Source organism: Cebus imitator, unplaced genomic scaffold (genome assembly GCF_001604975.1).
Source record: "Cebus imitator isolate Cc_AM_T3 unplaced genomic scaffold, Cebus_imitator-1.0 Scaffold29, whole genome shotgun sequence".
NCBI lineage: Eukaryota > Metazoa > Chordata > Mammalia > Primates > Cebidae > Cebus > Cebus imitator.
The window spans coordinates 9,907,377-9,927,485 of NW_016107344.1; the positions used below are offsets into that span (position 1 = coordinate 9,907,377).

The 20,109-nt window shown below is 37.8% G+C and overlaps 1 long non-coding RNA gene across 2 annotated transcripts in view; it reads left to right on the top strand.

The window, feature by feature from the left end:
* The first annotated feature begins 6,669 nt into the window (after positions 1-6,669).
* Positions 6,670-20,109, top strand: part of LOC108300741 — a 100,065-nt gene continuing 86,625 nt past the window's right edge. For both annotated transcript variants that reach the window (XR_001823582.2, XR_001823581.2), the window contains exon 1: positions 6,670-7,911. This is a non-coding gene — a long non-coding RNA (uncharacterized LOC108300741). The remainder of the gene's footprint in view (positions 7,912-20,109) is intronic.

Sequence of the window (20,109 nt, forward strand, 5' to 3'; positions counted from 1 at the left end):
CCAGTCTAAAGAATAGAAATAAAAAAAGAATGAAGAATAATAAGCAGAGCTTGATAAAGAGCAGCTACAAAAAAATACCCCTACAGCTAACCCCATACTTAATGATGACAAATCAGATGATTTCTTGCTAAAATTAGGAAAAAAGGCAAAGATGCTTCTTCCATTACTCATTCAGTATTGTACTGGAAACTCTAGCTAGTGCAATAGGACAAGAGAAGGAAATAAATATGTAGTATGCAGTATACAGATCAGGAAGAAAGAAACAAAAATCTCTTTGTTTGCAGATGATATAATTCCCTATGTAGAAAATGCCAAAGAATCCGCCCCCTTCCCCCCAAAATAATCTTTGCAAAGTACATAGCTGATAAAGCATTGGTATCCAAAATATACAAGGATACCCACTAAAAAAACTAAGTCAGTTAAGCTGGAAACCATCAGTGTCAGCAAACTAACACAGGAACAGAAAACCAAATACTGCATTTTCTCACTCATACATGGGAGTTGAACAATGAGAACACATACACCAGGGCTTGTTGGGGGGTGGTGGGGGAAGAGGAGGGAACTTAGAGGATGGGTCAATAGATGCAGCAAACCACTATGGCACAAATATACCTAAGTAAAAACCTGCACGTCCTGCACATATACCCTGGAACTTAAAGTAAGATAAAATAAAATAAAATTTAAAAATGAGCAATATATTCGAACAGATATCTCACCAAAGAAGATATACAGATGATAAGTAAGCACATGAAAAGATGCTCAACATCATATGTCATCGGAGAACTGATAATCAACACAACAATGAGATACCATTATACACCAGTTAGAATGGCTACAATCCAACACACTGACATCACCAAATGTTGGTAAGGATGTGGAGTAGCAGGAACTCTCATTTATTGCTTGTGGTGTGCAAAATAGGCACTTTGGAAGACCATTTGCCAGTTTCATACAAAAATAAACACACTGTCACCATATGATTCATTAATTGTTCTCTTTGGGGTTTATTCAAATGGGTTGAAAATTTTTCGTGTCCTTTGTAGGGACATGGATGAACCTGGAAACCATCATTCTCAGCAAACTGACAGGAGCAGAAGATCAAACACTGCATGTTCTCACTCATAGGCGGGTGTTGAACAATGAGAACACATGGACACAGGGAGGGGAGCACTACACTCTGGGGTATGTTGGGGGGAAATGGGGGAGGGACGGGTGGGTGGGGAGGTGGGGAGAGATAGCATTGGGAGAAATGCCAGATATAGGTGAAGGGGAGGAAGGCAGCAAATCATACTGCCATGTGTGTACCTATGCAACAATCTTGCTTGTTCTTCACATGTACCCCAAAACCTAAAATGCAATTAAAAAAAAGAAAATTTATGTCCACATAATAATTTGCCCACAAATATTTATAGTATCTTTATTCATAATTTTCAAGTCTTGACAGTACATGTATCAGTATTAGCTTGCCAATATTAACAAATGCACTGCACTAATGAAAGATGTTCACAATAGGAGAAACTGCATGTGAATGGGGGGATTGAGGAGAAAGTGGAAATGCCTTTCCACTCAACTTTTCTGCATATCTAAAAAATCTATTGGTCTAAAAAAATGAACAAAACCTCAGAGACCTGTGAAAAATCATCAGACCAAAATGCACATAATGTGAGACCCAGAAGAGAAGAGAGAGAAAGCAGCAGAAAGAATATTTGAAAAAATAATGACCAAATTATTTACCAAAGTTTATGAAAAACATTAATCTACATAGGCAAAAAAAGATAAATTATTCCTGATTCTTCTGCAAAAGAGACATAGAAGTGGCCAATAAGCACATGCAAAAATGTTCCACATCATTATTCTTTAGGGAAATGCAAACGAAAACCACAATGAGAAACTACTTCACACTCAGTAGGATGGCTAAACTAAAAGGCAATAACACATTGACAAAGGCGTGAAAAAATTCAAACCCTCATACACTTCTGGTAGGATTGTAAAATGGTACAGATATTTTGGCAAACTTGTAAACATTTTGGCAGTTTCTAAAAATATTAAGCATTGAGTTAACAAATGACTCAGCAGTCTTCTAGATATTTTAAAAGATACATCCACATAAAAACTTGTACAGTCATGTTCATAGCGGCATTACTTCTAACAGCCAAAAAGTGGAAACAATTCCCTTATCCAACAACTGACATATGGATTAATAAAATGTGACATATTCATATAATCAGATACTATTCAGCAATAAAAAGAAAGTACTAATACATGATACAACATGTATGAACCTTGAAAGTAGTATGCTAAGTGAAAAACGCCAGTCGTTAAGGACTGTCTATATGATTTAATTCAGAAAAAACCCAGTTTAGGCAAACCTATTGAGATAGAAAGTAGATTCATGTTTGCTGAGGGATGGGGGTTGAAGCGATATGGGGGGCGTCTGCTAATGGTGACAAGGGTTGGGATAATAACAATGTTCTAAAATTGATTTTGGTGATGGTTGCACAACTTTGTGAGTGTGCTAAAAACCGTTGATATACACTCTGAATGAGTTCATTTTATGGAATCTGAATTATATCTCATTAAAGCTGGTTTTAAAAGAAAGGATTGTCTGTGGAGTGGGGTCTCATGTAGGGGTAAAGAAGAGTGAATAAACTTCCTCTTCACGGTCTATTTGTATCAGCCTAGTTCTTTTCTCCTCTTTCTCCTTGTTTTCCTCTTCCCTTTTCATTTCTCTTCTTCTTCCCTCTCCTCCTTCCTCTCCTCCCCCTCCTCTTCTTCTCCTTCTACATATTTCAAACTCAAAACTACACAGCAAACCAACTTGTATAGAGCTTGATCTAAAACTTTCTCTAGTTAACCAAACTAACTCCTAATTCTTTTAAGATTAATTTGTGAGCTCCCACTTCTTATGTGTTCTATAAGCAGCCTGTAAGCAATTCTTAGTACTTATATATGATATTGCCACATATTATTAAAATAACTTAGTGTTTTATCATTCTTGATAGACTTTGACTCCCCATCCCCCACCCCAGGGGCTGAACACATGATTATATTCCTGACAGTAGGTATTCAACAAATGTCCATTTATTGGGACCAGAATCTTAGAACCTTAGTTTCTCACTTAGTGGATTCCCATTTTACCTCTAGTTATGGTCTAGTTATAAAAGTTCAACATTAAAAATTTCCCAGAACGAAGGACTTCGTGAAGTCTCTATTAGACAGACTCTAACTGCTTGGAGAAGGAACTGTGCCCTCTGTCCTTGTTTTCTCCACAGGCTGTGTAACACGTGCTCCTTCAGCATTGGGTTGTTAATTTTTCCAAAGCTAATAAGAAGCATGTCAATCACTCTGGAATAATGGCAAACCCACTGGCAAGATCTTAATTATGTGTGAATGTGGATGATTCACTTATAATAGAATTTCCTTTTACAGGAAGACAGATTTATATCATGTTGATCAAGCTTTTGTAATCATGTCGTAGAGATCATATCTTTTGAACTTTCTGCTCCAGCAGTGTGACCTTGGGCAAAGCAATTGCTTCATTTCTCAGTTTCTCCATGTATATAGTGGGGATATTATCAACCTCATCAGTTTATTGAAAGGCCTAATGAACGAATACACACCGATATGTCTGGCACGTGGTAGGTGGCCAATAGTTGTTTGTTATCGTCATTGTAGTTAAAGAATGTCACCCAAGCGTTACTCTGTGTAAATACTGAGCCTAGAACTTCCTATGGAGAAATGTTAAATAATGTGGATGAGGAGCTTTTAGCACGTTGTGATCACAGAGCTCTGCACACTTTATCTCATTTGATTGTTCCAGCAAGTCTTAGGAGACAGAACAAGCAGGAATTATTTATTAGTATACTCCTTTTGTAGATGTGGAAACCAACCTTAGTTAACTGACCCCATAGTTCTTCAGGAACTGGGTAATTGGTTTATTTGAACTACATCCTGAAGAAAAATAAGTGCTGATAAAGATCACCTGTTTTGTCTTTATTTGGCCGAAGTTCTTATACTGAGTTTGCAACACTCTTGCCATGGTTTCAGGGGTGTGATATTTCAGTGTTCTGTATCTTCTTTTAGTTATTTATACTCTTATATACCCAGTCTTTCCCCCCTTCTTTTGCCAGTTAAAGAAAAATAAATAAATGAATAAAACAAAACTGTATGCTTCTTAGTTTCAGGAATCACTGGCTTCCAGGTATCTCTAACCACGGTACCTTTGTTAATAAGCATCATGTAGCCCCTCTGTGCTTCAATTTCCCATCTGTAAAATGGGGATAACAATACTCACCTCTGCGGGCTTCCTGAGTACTGAGTTAATACAGAGTACTGAGAACAGTGCTGTGAAGTGAGTGTTCAGACAACATTGCTGGAACCTTGAGGCCAGCACCCTCCAGAGAGGCACCTGGCTTCAGGGACTCATTCAGGCCACCCCCACTTTGCTCTCAGTCTCCTACTGGCGCTCTTCCTGTATACCAATGAAAATTACAAACCACGCATGGCTTGAAGCAAAGGGTAAAAGAAGAAAGCGATCAAAGAGAAAACAATGCGAGGAAAAAAAAAAAAAAAAAGTGACACAGGTGGCCAGGCACAGTGGCTCACACCTGTAATCCCAGCACTTTGGGAGGTTGAGGCCTGTGGATCACCTGAGATCAGGAGTTTGAGAACAGCCTGGCCAACACGGTGAAACCCCATCTCTACTTAAAAAAAAAAAAAAAAACAATGCGAGGAAAAGAAACAGTGTGGTAGACATGCCTTGGTGAAGGACAGGAAGGTTAGAGGAGGACCTGAAGGGATATAGGAAAGTCACTAGAGTCACTATTGAATGGTTTGAATTTAAAACGTGTTTCCCTCCCTTATCCTTTCTCTTTAACATACTGGTTAATATAAGGACTTTTGGTAACACTTTTCATTTTGCTATAAAATTATGAGTATGCATATATGTGTATGTGAGGTCAAAATTATTCCATTTCTTAAAGGTCAATTATCCTTAGGTAAAAGGAGAAAAACACTAAACACATCCAGGGATATGCACTGCAACAAAGGCTTCAATTCACAAGAGTAAGAAAATGAAGCCTCCGGGGAAAGTTAGCATACGGAGCCCTGTTGTATCCCACTTCTCTGTATGAAACTATTTCTCATTTCTGTTATGTGCCATGCCACTGTGTAGGCTCTTAAATACTTCAGATGATTACTGGTTAATATTTAGATGTCAGTGCTTCCAATAAATCCTTTCTCTTCACAGTGTCTAAAACAAATTTCTCTTTCATAGAAATATGTTATGCCTATTAGTTTAGTAAAATTTTGTGTTTCAAGGGAATGAGAACAACAAAACTTTCTGAGTCACCACAAGATGATTTATATGTTTTATTCTAGAAAACATTCCTATGTGCTTGAACGTTATTTAAATACTGGAAAATTTCAGCACTCTAAACTAGGCCGGCGCCATTGACTCTTCAGGGTCACCATCCTGTCTTTGATGTCTTCCTCCAACTAAGTAGACCAAATGTGTTCTTACCCCTAATGAGAGGGAGACTGCATGAAGTAATTAATAGGGAGACAAAGATAATGTACAGAGATGAAGTCATCCTACAACATTTATCACCTTCGGTCTAGAGCCAGGACTCATTCAACCTGTCCCAAATAAGCAAATGTCTTTAGAGAAGAGAAGGAAGTACTTAAAATGTATCCATATCTTGGAACCAAAGACAGGATTTTACTTCCAGATCACTTAATTAGAAAATGTAGCTGAACCCAAACAACACTGGTTTAAACCAAATGGGTCCACTTTTAGGCAAATTTTCTTCCACCTCTGCCACCCTTAATATCGCAGGACCAACCCCTCTTCTTCCTGCTCCTTGGCCTACTTAACATGAAGATGACAAGGGTGAGGAGCTTTATGATGATCCACTTCCACTTAATGAAGAGTAAATGTATTTTCTCTTCCTTATAATTTCTTAATAACGTTTTCTTTTCTCTGGCTTACTGTATTGTAAGAATACAGCATAAAATACATATAGCATAAAAAATATGTGTTAATTGACTATGCTATTGGTAAGGCTTCAGTCAACAGTATGCTATTAGTAAGTACATTTTGGTGGAATCAAACATTCTATGAAGATTTTTGACTGTCCGGGGTTTGGCAGCACCCCAACCATTGTTCTGTTCAAGTGTCAACTCTACACATAGTCTAAAATTTCTCGCTTTAAACTGGTTGCATCTTAACCTAATACTTTTTTTTTTTTTTTTTTTTTTGAGACAGAGTCTTGCTCTGTCACCAGGCACCAGGTGGGAGTGCAGTGGCACAATCTTGGCTCACTGCAACCTCTGCCTCCCTGGCTCAAGCAATTCTCCTGCCTCAGCCTCCCGAGTAGCTGGGACTACAGGTGCGCACCACCACGCCCAGCCAATTTTTGTATTTTTTTTAGTAGAGACGGGGTTTTACCATGTTGGCCAGGATGGTCTCGATCTCTTGACCTCATGATCTGCCTGCCTCGGACTTCCAAAGATACTTTTCTTTAACTACATTAGATACATGGTAACTCTCAGAAGTTATTCTTTATTCTCTTTATAATTATAAAAATTGTACTGTGTCTATTAATGAAAAATTAAGTTCATACAACTTGATACAAGTTTGTCATATTCATGTGTGTGATGTATTTATAATTAAACATCACAGATAACTGCAAGCTCTGTATTTTAATTAATAAAATGTTCAAATTCCCAAAGTAACCTGAGATTGATAGCAGCCGCAATTCAGTACTTGCTGTTTTCCAGTTGCTTGGACATATCCACACTGTGAACATACCCCCCAAAAAGGCGGAAGCTTTTTGTGTACCTATGGTATGCTTGTTAGTGGAAACAATGCAAGAACATGGGGTTTGGTAGCACATTGAATGGAAATCTTCACAGTTTGACAGGAAAGGCCCGATGAGTGAACTCCATGTTGTTTTGTCTATCAATCTGAAGAAGTGAAAGAAGTGCCATCCCAGAATATGCGAGATTGGGATATTGATTATTTTGAGTTGAATACGCTGAAGAAATTGTAGTTTCAGCAAGGGCTAGCTGGCCTTCTCTTGCATCATGTAGCAAGCCATGAGCATACCCCTTGGAGGGGTACTCTCCTCCTCCCCATACAAGGGTGAGGAAATAGCCTGATCACAAGAGACAGGGAATGAAGGGCTGCAATGGACCTTAATAAATGTACTTTCTGAAGTAATCCTTATTTCTCACTAGTTTTACAACCCCCCCCCAAATATCTTCTATTTCCCTAGAAATACACTGCCCCAGTCCGATTTTCTTTATCCTGTAGTTTTTTTTCTCAAATTCACCGTTCTTTGCCTAAAAAGTATGAAAGCAAATTGTTTGGACCACTCCTTCAGTCTTGTTTCTCATGTGAAAATCTCCACATACATGGAAAACTGATAAAATGTGTATGCTTTTTTCTTGTTAATCTGCCTCATGTCAATTTGGTTTCTAGATTCAGTTGAAGAGCTCACTGACAGCTGAAGGGGTTTGGAGTTGATCTCAAGCTCGCCTGCAGATCAGCTGCAAGTTCTAACTCTAAGAGGAGAAGGTGTTTTCCCATTAAAAGAACTGGGTATATATTTAGGAATGACGTACATAAGTAAAAACTGGTTAAAGTACCATTTTCATGTAAAGCATGCACTTTAATACCAATCCAAAGATTATAAATTCAAGGTTTTAGTATCTGCAGTAAAATAGTCAGTGGTATCTGAGATCAAGAGAGTGGGTAAGAAGCAGAGAAGGAACGTATCACGGAATAGAATGCAGGCGGGATGAGTTTTCTGCTTCTCGATTGCGATTGCGTCGTCTCGTTGGTAGTTAAGGTTTTCCTATTCTGGCTGTAGTATCTGCAGAGGTTGCAGCACGCGGGTTCCTGCTCTGGTAAGTTGTGATCCTCTGTATTCGCCTGTCGGTCTCTCCTGTTTTCGGGGCAGCAGTTTTCCCTGTGACTTCACTTTTCTTACGGATCTAAGATGTGTTGCTTTTTCAGTTTATTCAGTGTTTTCTTTGTTGTTGGGACAGAATGCTGACTTCCAAGCTTCTTACCTGCTAGACTGAATATCACCTTCATTCTTAGAGGAAAGGTGATTTTGAGCCTACCTATGAGCTACGAGTTCATTGCTCCATGTTAGCCAGAGAAAGTTTAGTTTGGCTGGTAGTCACATTTGCGAAGAATCTGGAAGATGTGTGCCTGGGTGCAAGGCGGCTTGCATAGAAGTCTCCCTCCTGCCCTCCAGGGATGAAGGGTGCCCTACACCCTCCCAAGCTGTGGCTAGAATCTCTTTGGTATTGCAGAGAGGTAGAAAAGAGAAGTGGGACCGAAACAGAAAAGATGTTTCTAGATGTTTGGGGCATGTACTTAAAGCATCCCAGAGACAAAAAAATCGAGAAAGGTATGTTTGAAAAGGATTATTAGTAAATGTTTGCTCCCTGGAAACAGATTATGTTTCTACATCCTTCAAAAAATTACAGGATACAGTACAGGGGCACAAAGTAAAGTCTGAGGTTGTTTCCAAATGTGAATATACTTGAGATTTATTTTCTCCTAACGTTTTCCTTGTGAAATCAACTCTTAGAAGAAGAAAATTCCCCTAAAGACCCTGTATCCCACTGAATTAAACTGTAAAAAAAAATTATTTCAGGTGCATTTCTCCAATTTAGTTCCCTCCAGTTCACAGGAAATCTTGTTAAAATTTCCAGCAGAGGAGAATATTGTGAACTTGGCCCGAATCCTGCAACTTGGGGTGGAGCCCGGAAACAGCTGCTCCGGTCGTTGTTCCCCTCCCTGCTGCTTTTCCCTCATTCACAGTCCTGGGGTTGTGCTAAATGCCGCCCGTAGAACAAAATTATCTCAGTGCTGGTTGCCAACCAAAGAAAGGCAGTGAGCTGATTAAACAAAGCAGAAGATGCCCGCCTTCCTTCCTAGAGGTGTTAAATTACTAGCTTTTTTTTTTTTTTTTTTTTTTAAGAAATAACAAATAGCAGGGGGCATACAGCAGTTGGTGAGTAGAAACCACACATTCCATCTTGAAATCTTTGTTGTTTTTGCAGGGATGCCCAGGACAGTGGGGGCACCTTCCTTAGGGCCTGGCCTGGGCTCCGGCTGCTCATCACTCTCCAGTTTCTGATTCCCATCTAACTGAACCTACCTGTCCCCCTTGATCACTCTCTGCCATCCCCATTATAAATATATTTCCCTCTTCTTCTCAGTTAAATATGGTCCAAATTGAACTTGTCATTTTTACCCTTCAAGTCCTATTTTATAACAAACAAAAATTTCTACTGGCAATCCGGCCTTCCCTGGGGCTGCCCAGCTGCCGTTGGGGTGATTAGGGTGTTTCCTGCAGCTGAAGTCTCTTGTAATTAGCAAGCCCCTCAGGCAGTCTGGACTCTGAATTTAGCTGCCATCTGGTATCATCTGTAAATGACAATAGCACTGTATCTTCCCCTTTGCCTTAGCCCTGCCTGCACTTCGCACTCCCACTCCAAGCAACCCTTGAAAAGATTTCACTGCCTAGCTTCCCTGTCTGCTCTTAAGTATCAAGATACCTTGGGCTCTGGTTAATTTGGAAAGTTCTAAACAAGGTCAAGGCAAATGAGAGCCAAAAGTTTCCAGAACCATCAAGAGGATATAGCAAAAGACCACAGTGGGCCAAGTAGCCCCTCCCAGCCCTCTGTACCAATGTTTCTCAAAATACAGCTTCTAGAATAGTGGTATTGGAATTATCTAGGAACTTGACAAAAATGCAAATTCTCAGGCCCCAGCCCAGATCAATAGTCAGAAACTCTGGGGAGGGGCCAGCAATCTGCATTTTAACAAACCCTCCAGATCCTTCTAATAGAAGCTACAGTTTACCAGCTGCAGCCCTTGGCCTCTCACTGGTGCACTATTGACATTTTGGGAAGGCAATTCTTTGTTGTGGGTGCCGTCCTGTGTATTGTAGGATGTTTAACAGCATCCCTGGACTCTACCCACTAGATTGTAGAAGAACCCCTTCAGTTGTGACCATCCAAAATGTCTCCAGACACTGCCAAGTGTTCCCTGGCTAAGTCACCCCCATTTGAGAAACAGCGGTTCGCTATAGGTTCTATGTCTAATTGCTTAGTGCTATTTGACCAATGATTGCTGCTGTTAAAAAGTCTGTATACAGTACAGTGCTGTGTATGCAGTGCTTTTCAAGCTTTAATGTGCCTACAAGTCACCTGGGGATCTTGTTAAAAACCTGTTCTGATTCAGGAAACCTGAATTGGATTTTAAGACAGTGCATTTTTAACAAGCTAAAAGTGATGCCCATATTGCTGCTCTGCAGACTGCACTTTGATTAACAAGGTCCTACAGGATCCCGAAAGATTTATTGGATGAAGGATGAATGAATAATTAAAAGCCAAGGATTCCTTTTGTGGAATGCGTAGGAATTTTTCCCTTTGTCATTAAACTCCTCATCTCCAAAATTTTTCTTTCCTTAGTCCTATGTTTACATATTAAGAAAGATCAACTTTATTATAGCTAAGATAGCTTTCTATACAAACAGTACCAAGGATCTTTGCATATGAATCATACTATATTTAGAGATACAGGAGAATAAACACCCCAAATTCATTGACTAGCCAGTGAAAGATAGGATGGCCTATCACCATCCTGCTTCACTCAACTAATATCTTTTCAATACTTTCTCTGTGCAGAGCATGCTACTCAATTGCTCATTAAAAAAACAGATGTATGCAACTTGCATTAAATGAATACCTATAAGCTGTATGCTTTCACCATATGTATTTTCAAAATGATGTAAAAGTCATGTTTCCTGGGAGAGGCAAACGCCTTTTGGCCAAAAATACACATAAGAGAGAGAATTAGCCAGCAGGGCTAAGTGTTTTCATTGTCATCTCAGTTACTGAGAGACTGGTTTCAAATGATCTTCTATCACCATAGGAGAATGATAGCATTTGCAACTGCTAAACTGGCAGGGTAATTTCCTTCTAGAGCTAATGAATACCTGGTGCTTTCTTTGTTTCTCAGTCCATTGACAGATATGGCTCTGAGATACAAAGATGTCTTAAAACCTTGGGGATTGAGAGCTGGCCTTTTTTTTTTTTTTTTTAAGAAGTTCAAGAGCTTTATTTTTGCCCTAAAATTGGAAAAACAGACCAGCACACAATCAAATATTTCTATATACAAAATGACATTGTGTGATAGATAATAGGGAAAATATTAAATTTGACATGGTATTTTGCTTAAGACAGAACAATGTGGGATGCCTCAATTTCAAAAAGACACGAATGAGCTCCATGGGCTCATTTTCATTGCAGAATCCCATCATGCCACTGCCCTTCAATTTAAATTGTGCTTGTGTTGCCAATAAATCACTGGTCATAGATGAATACATTATAGTTAAAGTGCACTCAGAGCGCACATGCATTCTCATTTTACAATGTGTGTCAGAGACGTACTGTTTGGCAAGCCTGTTTCCTCTCCCTCCTTGGCACAAAGCTAGATAATAGTTCCTAGTCTTGCAGTTAGGTATGACCATGTAACCGATTTCTGAGCATTGTTGGTAAAACAGACAGGTTCTACCTTCACAGGTGGCCCATGAAATCTTCCCATGCATAATCCTCCATGCTCATATGGCTTCTGCTGGCTCGATGCAGATAAGCACAGTGACCTTGGAAGCCATGGTTTGAAGATGGAGAAGCCAGCATATGAAAAATTGAATTGAAATTCCTGGTCCCTGTTTAAAGGGAGGTGTCTGCTCACTAATCAGGAATGCTTGCTTTGGTCTTTACATAAGTGAGAAACAACATTTTCTCCTGCATGAACCAATGTACATTTTTTAAAAATTCATTTGTTTCAACTGTTAGCATTACCCTAATTAATATACAATAATATATTTTATATTTCTCATATATAATTTCTCATATATAATTGGTTACCCCAGCCTGGATTCCCTTTTTCTATTCTAGATTCTGCTGCCACATGTTGAATTTGGTTCTTCTTCCTCCTTCATCGCAGGTTCTAAATCATCATCACCTTCCTATAGGTCCTCATCATTGCTCTGTACTTACCGACGCTACCTACTTTTAGGCACCTGTCTTTAATTATCATCTTATTTTAGAGCTCATTGGTGGCAGATGTGTGATGCAGTCAGAAAAAGGAAAAAGGCAATAAAAAACGTTACCTCACTACTCCTGTTCCTGTTCTGTTAATATTTCCTTCTCCTCATCCTCTATCTCTTACCCTTTATCCTCCTTTGATTCTTTCCTATTTGTCATTATTTCCTAGATTTCTATTCTTGTTTCTCCCTATGTCAGAGCCTCATTTCTCTGCTTTTGACTGCGTAGTCTTAGCTCCCTCTGCGCCGCTAGCCTCTGGTGGTAGTATGGTCCCTCCATTGTGGGGCATCTCCTCATCTGGATATATAATTTTAGATGTAATAGAGGGTACAAATGTGGGAAGATTGCATAGAATGAGTAGAAAAAGTCCCAAGGCACTTCAGTGAGGGCAGTTTCGCATATGGAAGCCAACACATTGTTTTAAGAAGAGGGGAACAATCATGTTGAATGTAGCTGAGATGTCAACCATGATAGGAAAACATCCCTTATGCTTGGCAATTCTGAGCAGCATTCAGATGAAACCATCAGGAAGGAAGTTAGACTAGAAAGGAGTGACAGTATTAGTGGGAGAACTGGATACACACAGGTGCATATGGACAACTATTTTGAAAATTCTGTGAAGTGTAAAAAACTAGAGAATGAAGAAAATGGAGCAGAGAATAAATAACTTTTGATGGAGAAAGTGGGGTAATGAGGAAAAGGGTCAAGGAAGACATGAATAGGCAGAGTTATGGATCCATGTTGGGGTGATGAATAGCTACAGGGTATGAAGATGATCCTTAATAAATGGGTAAGGTGAGGAGACACAGGGGAAGAGAAAGCTGAGAGGAAAAAAAGTAATTATGTCTATGGATGAGCCTGATGGCATTTTGTTTTTCTCCAAGAAAGACATATTCTCATAAACAAAAAATTATAATGCATGATAAGAAATGGAGGAAGATGAGAATTGTAACCAACACTTAAATTTACATATACACATTTACATATATTTATTTGTGCAGTAGAGAGAATTACTGATAAAAACATATCAAAATGGAGCTGAAATACTAAAAACATGAGATGGTCTCCCAACTTGACCAGAATTCATTTTAAGAGAAAAAAATATGATTCATTTGTTCTTTGTATAACTTAGCATCCCATTTCTAGTACCACAACTGGATACTCTCTTCTGCTCTTACTTGTTTAAAAATTATAGCACTTGGATATGATCAGCACTTTAAAGCCCAGGGAGGCTATATAACTGTAGCTCATCTGCACAAAGATGGAGATCACAAAATATCCAAGAAGATTATTGACCTTCATTCTAATGAGCAGGCTGTGTGATATGCATCACTTTGATTTCCTTTTCTAATATAAAGAATCACCAGAAAATACAGTTATAAATTTATCTCCATCCACTCGGATTCTAAGAACAATGAGAAAGTAACGAGACAGCAGCGAACTGATTAATAGTAACAGTGTACTTATGATGAAAATAGAATATTTCTTTAAGTTACACTTTTTATTCTACTGTACAGTCAACTGTCACTAAATAAGTGAAGCAGAGTTCCACAACTCAATTTGCTTCGATTTATTTCAATTCAATTCAATTCAGCTCTATTCAGCTCAACTCAAGAAACATATTTATTTAGGAAGCCAAAAGACATACCAAATCTTAGGCTTTGAAAATAACTTCTTCTCCCCAGTACAAAATATGTAGATGAGTATATCAGCATAGTAAGAAAACATATTATATTTGAATTTGGAAAATTTGGCAAGAGGCAAGAGGTTTTACTGCAAGAATGGCACCAGTTAAAAAAAAAGTATGAGCCAAATTTATGCTTGGGGATGTTTTCTATTGTTACTATTGTTAAGCAACTTCATAAGTATGAAACTCCAGAATATTTTTCTTGAAATTATACAAACTGAAATGGTATTCTGAAATCTGTATTTTGTTCAGTTGTTATATAAAAACACTGGGTGTTAAGGACAGAGGACGTTTCTGAGACAGACAGGGTGGTATCTCGGAGAGAGACTGGGGGAAGGAAAGAGTTGGCCAGTGAGAAACTTCTTGTGGTAGGTGTTCTAGTTTGCAAGGGCCGCCATAGCAAAGATCTCAAACTGGGTGGCTTAAATAGAAATGTATTGCCTCACAGTTCTGGAGGTTCGAGGTCTAAAACTGTAGTGTCAGTAGGGCTGTGTGCTCTCTCTCTCCCTGAAAACTGCAGGGGAGAATCCTCCCTTGCTGCTTTCTAGCTTCTGGTGGTGGCCATCAATCCTTGGCGTCCCTTGGCTTGTAGCAGCGTCTGGCCAATCTCTGTCTCTGTTGTCACGTGGCATGCTCCTTATGTATCTGCATCTTCTCATGGTGTTTTCTTCTTCTTATGAGGAAGTGCCAGCCATACTGGAGTAGGGCTCACCCTCATGACCTTACCCTAACTTGATTCCATCTACAAAGACCCTATTTTCAAATAAGGTTCCGGGAATTAGGATTTAGACGTATATTTTGTGGGGACACAATTTAACCCATCACAGGAGGTATGACTTGAATACTTTTATGTGGAAAGTGACTTCTAATATTCTGTATTAGGCTCTTTCTGCAGAGCTGTTCTGTGTCTAATGTTACCAGATCTTTAGTGTTACTCCCAAATCTTCAAAAAACTTCTGCCCCCTCCTGATGTGAGCGGCAGTTTTACAAAATCAAGGTAAAGAAACTTTGTTCCATGCCTTCACCAGTGTGAGGCAGAGAAAAAAAAAACAGATTTGAGTACTGAAAATATAGAATGACACAGAAAATAAACTAAATTTCTGTAACAAAGAAATCCCAAATACAGTGGCTTTAATAAAACAAAAGTTCAATTTTCTCTGATCTTACAGTCTATAGGTTGGTTGCCAGTTCAGGTAAGGCAGGCAATTCTGCACAAGGCCACAGGGGACCCAAGTTAGCAAGCATTTCTGGGTCCAAGTTAACTATTTCCTTGTCACCATTTTCTCTCGAGCAAGAAGTAAGAAAAAGAACAGAAAGGCAAACTGCTTTCTTTTTGAAGGCCATGATTTAGAAGTTCGAAGCATCGTTTGCTCTCAACTGTCACTGGCCAGAAATTGATCAGATTGGTAGGGCCTGGCTGCAAAAAAGTCTGAAAAACATAATCTGGATATAACCAATGGTGTGCGTGGCTGAAACCTGGTAGGAGGGGGATTCTGGTTTAATAATAAGAGAGGAAATGGAAACCAGGGAACAATGAGCAATATCTGTAACAATAATGCGAGACTCAGAGTTCACTGAAAATAAGAAATGCTTGTTAGAATTAATTAGATTAAACCCTCAGGAATTCTTGGGTACTTCAGGACTTCCAACAGACAGCATGGCAGTTGAAAATGTCTGAGAGTTGTTGGAAGTGCGGTGTTTACCAAAACAAGGGGCCTAACTAATAATATTAATAGTTTTTATTTTCAAAGTATGAGGTGACCACAGTTGATAACTAGGCTTTATGTAACAGAAGAGAGAAGCTCTGTTGGAATCTTCGTATTTGAAAAGTAAAAATGAGGGAACTATAGTAAACTATATTAAAGTAGTGTTGCAGTTGTGGTTTTAAAGATGGGAAAGGAGGATTGAGAGCTGATTTGTAATCAATTGTCACATATTTATTATAAGAGAAGCAACTGGACAGTTTTAGAGGAAATTGTGGAAAACACAAGGGGCAAAAAACCAACAATAACAGACGTAATTGCATTCATTTTGAGATTTATCAAGGCATTCATATTAAAGTTATAAAGTTACATATAATAAAGTTAACAAAATTCTGGTAGCAAGTCCCAGTACATTTGATTCTATACAAATAATCTAATATTTGCTTAAAAATGTTTACCAACTACTGCTGCCGTGATACTTAACGGCAAAACATCCAAAGCTTTTCCCTCAGCTTAAGAACAGCCAAAGATAATCACTATGATATTGCATTGAAGTTTCTACCCAGTGTAATAAGGCAAGCAAACAAACTTGTCTCCCCTAAATTATTTCTCAAAATAATTGAGAAATAGGACTGTAAGGCTGTCTTTTTTTCCTGACAGACAACAAAATTATACATGTGGAAAATCCAAAAAAATTCACAGTAAACTATTAGAACTCAGCAAAATTGCTGAACTAAAAGCCAATATAAGAAATAAATTTTATTTTTGTATGACATAACAAATAATAAATTAAAAAAATTTTAAATACCATTTACAATGGCATCAAAGAAATCAATGAATGAATCTAAGAAAGATATTTAAGACTTCTGCATTGAAAATAGTATTATTAGCATTATTAAGGAGAAATAAAGTAAGCAAATGTATCTTGTTTATGGATTGGAAGACTCAAAAATTATTTAGATGTTAATCCTATAGAAATTGTTCTTTAGATTCATCACAATCTCTATTAAATCCTCAGCAAGTTGTTTGTGGAAAATCACAATCCTTAAACATTTATATGGAAATGTAAAGGCAAAAGTTTTAGCTAAATCAATCTTTTCAAAAATCAAAGCAAGATGACATACCCTGCCAGATATTACGACCTATCAAAAGCTATTCTAAATAGTTGTTATTGGCTCAATGATAGGCAGCTAAACCTATTATAGTCCATACTATTGTTTATTTTGGGTTCAAAATCAGGCAAAACTAATCTGTAATGTAGGAAGTTAAGATAGTGTTTACTGTGGTTGAGGTGGAGAAGTTACTGGAAGGATGAGAAAAAAAACTTCTGGGTGTTCTGTTTCTTGATCTGATAGGTGGTTACCTGGATGTATTTAATTTGTTAGAATTCAGAACATTGTGCAAATACAATTTGTGTACATTTCTACATAGAGATTGTACTTTAATATAATTAAAAACATCAATTCTATCTTATGGTTACATGCCAGACAAAATAATTAGAAGGCCCAGTTTAAACTCTTAAGGAATTTCATAAATCCAAGTAAGAAAAATGAAATTCATGCCATGGTATGATTTGAATGCCAAAGAAGCAATAATTATAATGAAAATAATATACCAGAACTTAAATGAGGAGGCAAATTTAAGGAAAAACAAATGGGATTAAAATAATTTCTAGGATAAGCCTTTTCTTTTCTTTTGTTTTGTTTTGGATACAGTGTTTGGAAAAGACATGCAATGTTATATTTTAAAATAACGTGTATCTTTTAATTTCAAAAAGTGGCAAATATTACAAAATAAAATTTGTGTGAGAATTCTAAGGAGGTAAAACAAGTTACAGAAAATCTTGAAGCAGATTTAACTAACAAACAATAAAAAAATGTTAAAAGAATATTTGCCTAGCAAGTGAAGGGTTCATGAAGGTGAAAAAAAGTCATTGACTCCATGACATTTCTATTAATCTCGTATGAGTGGGTGAAATTTGTCCCTTCTTAACAACTTTTTCCCATCTACTACAGTTGGCCCTCTGTGTCTGTGGGTTCTGCATACATGGATTCAACCAACTGCAGATCAAAATATTTGAAAAATATAACACAACAATAAATAATACAAATAAAAACAACATAGTATGACAACTGTTTACATGTTATTAGGTATTGTGAGTAATCTAGAGATGATTTAAAAAATCTGAAAGGATGTACACAGGTTGTATGCAAATACGATACCATTTTATATAAGGGGCTTGTGCATCCTTGGATTTTGGTATCTTGTGGGCTGAGGGTAAGGGGTCTTGGAATCAATCTCCCATGCATACCAAGGGAAAATGGCACCTTTCTACCCTTTTTTTTTTTCTTTCTTAGTCTGAGTAAACCTATCTAGGTGGAGTTGAAATGAGGATTTTGTAACCCGAATACTGATTAATTATTGTAATTTCCATGGGTTCAACAGAAATGAACTCAAAATGCAAAAAGCATCATCCCTTTCAACAACAAATTCTAGCAGACATTTTAACCACATGGTAAAATTAGGGATACAAAATGTAGACACCAACCATAGCTTGCATGATATACTCTGACTTCAAGGCAGTTATTTGCAACTCATGATCTCTTATAGAAGATTAGAAGAAAAAACTGTTTTTCTACTCATTTCACTTCTGACATCAGATATGTGGGTTTTCCAAATTAAGCAATTCTCCAGTTCTCTGAGGACACTAAGAGGGTATCCTATAATTTAATTCAATTCTGATACCAATTGCCTGGAATTAGTGTAGACCCCTGAGATTTAGGAATCAGGCCCACCAGACTGTTCCCCCAGTTCAGATATCAGTCCCAGTTAGTGGATCCCCGTGTTATCCACATTTCTATCTTACTTGTCTACAAATCAGGGGTTCCTACAAGCCCCTCCTTATATTCAATAATTTGCTATAAAGGGTCACAGAATTCAGAAAAACATTTTACTTATGTTTACTAGTTTATTTTAAGAAATATAAAGGATACAAATGAACAGTCAGATAAAGAGATAAATAGGGCAAAGTAGAAGGAAGGCGTATAGAATTTCCCTATCCAATCTAGGTGTTACCCCCTCTCGGCGTCTCAACGTGCTTGTCAACCTGGAAGCTTTCTGAGTTCCACGGTCTAGAGTTTTTAATAAGGTTTCATTATGTGGGCATGATTGATTACATCATTGGCCATTGATTAATGACTCCATCTCTAGCCCTGTTTCCCTCTTCATTGGTTGGGTTGCACTGAAAGTTCTAACCCTGCAATCATGCTTTGGTTTCTGTAGTGACTAGCTGCCATCCTGAAGTCATCTAGGGATGCTATCTAGTCATCTCAATAGCATACAAAAGACTTTCATCACTTTGGAGATTCCTAAGGTTTCAGAAGCTCCTGTGTCTGGAGTCAAGGTCAATGACCAAATATTAAAACAAAAGATGCTCCTAGCATGCCATCACTCAGGAAATTACAAGGATTTTAGGAGCTCTATATCAGGAACTGAGGGAAGAGACCAAATACATATTTCCTATTATGTCATAAAGATCTGTTTCTCAAAACAGAAGTTGAGTCTCTTCTGTGGAGCATCTAAAGGTTGGAAAATCTCTTCTTATCCTATCCCTGTAAAAAATCGCCTTTGTGGGATCTGAGGCAATAATGTTCCTCTTAGCAGGTCTCATTCAGGTCACCTGAGAGACTCTAACATGTTGAGAGGATTCATAAAATAGTTTTCAGAAGTGAGATTACAGGTTTATTTTGTACATATGCCCAGAAGTTTTGCAATAAGTGCATTTTTATAATTCTAACAGATTTCCAGGGTACTGCCTATTCTTTTTTCTATGCTAATAGCCAGAGGCTGTTGAGATGGGAGCAATGTTTTAAAAATTCTGAATATAAACAAAGTAAATATCGCTGCCAATTTGTGAATCTGCCAAACCTTCCAATTGCCTTATTTTAAAATTTTATTTATTTATTTATTAAAATCTGGTTTATCGTTAATAGAAACAACAATGACCTCTAGTTTATCTTCCCTTATTTTGTACAGCCAATTTTTAACTGGCAAAATCAGAGAAATTCAGATGCCACTATTACTTAAATCATAGGGAAAAAAAGATAGTGGCATTAGGGTAATTGATTTTAAAAATGCAGTAGAACATTATTTGGAGGTGTGGTTCTTTTACTTCCTGCGGTCTCGGGCACTTAATCTTATTTTCTAGGGCTATACCTTTCCAGTGAAGAACAGAAGAGCAGTATTTAGACTTAAAAGAAAGACAGTGAAAGGAAATGAGCAAACTTTCAGCTTTATCTTTAATGCTATAGTATAAAGAAATTTCTCAAATCAGGTATCACTCTTGAAGAGAGTAGTCTCTCTAGTTCTATGACTATTACTAGCGCACTATATGGGATTACTAAACCAATCCAACTCAAGTTGTTTCAAACATCCTCTTTCCCTTATATTTTCAAGGTGCATTGCATATGTATTCAGACATAGTCAAGGATATTGCCCTGGGTGTTCTGTTACCAAAGCGTTCTAACTTTGGTACCTAATGTAAAGACATGCAGAGAGTGCAAAGCAGATGGCTAGCTTTTG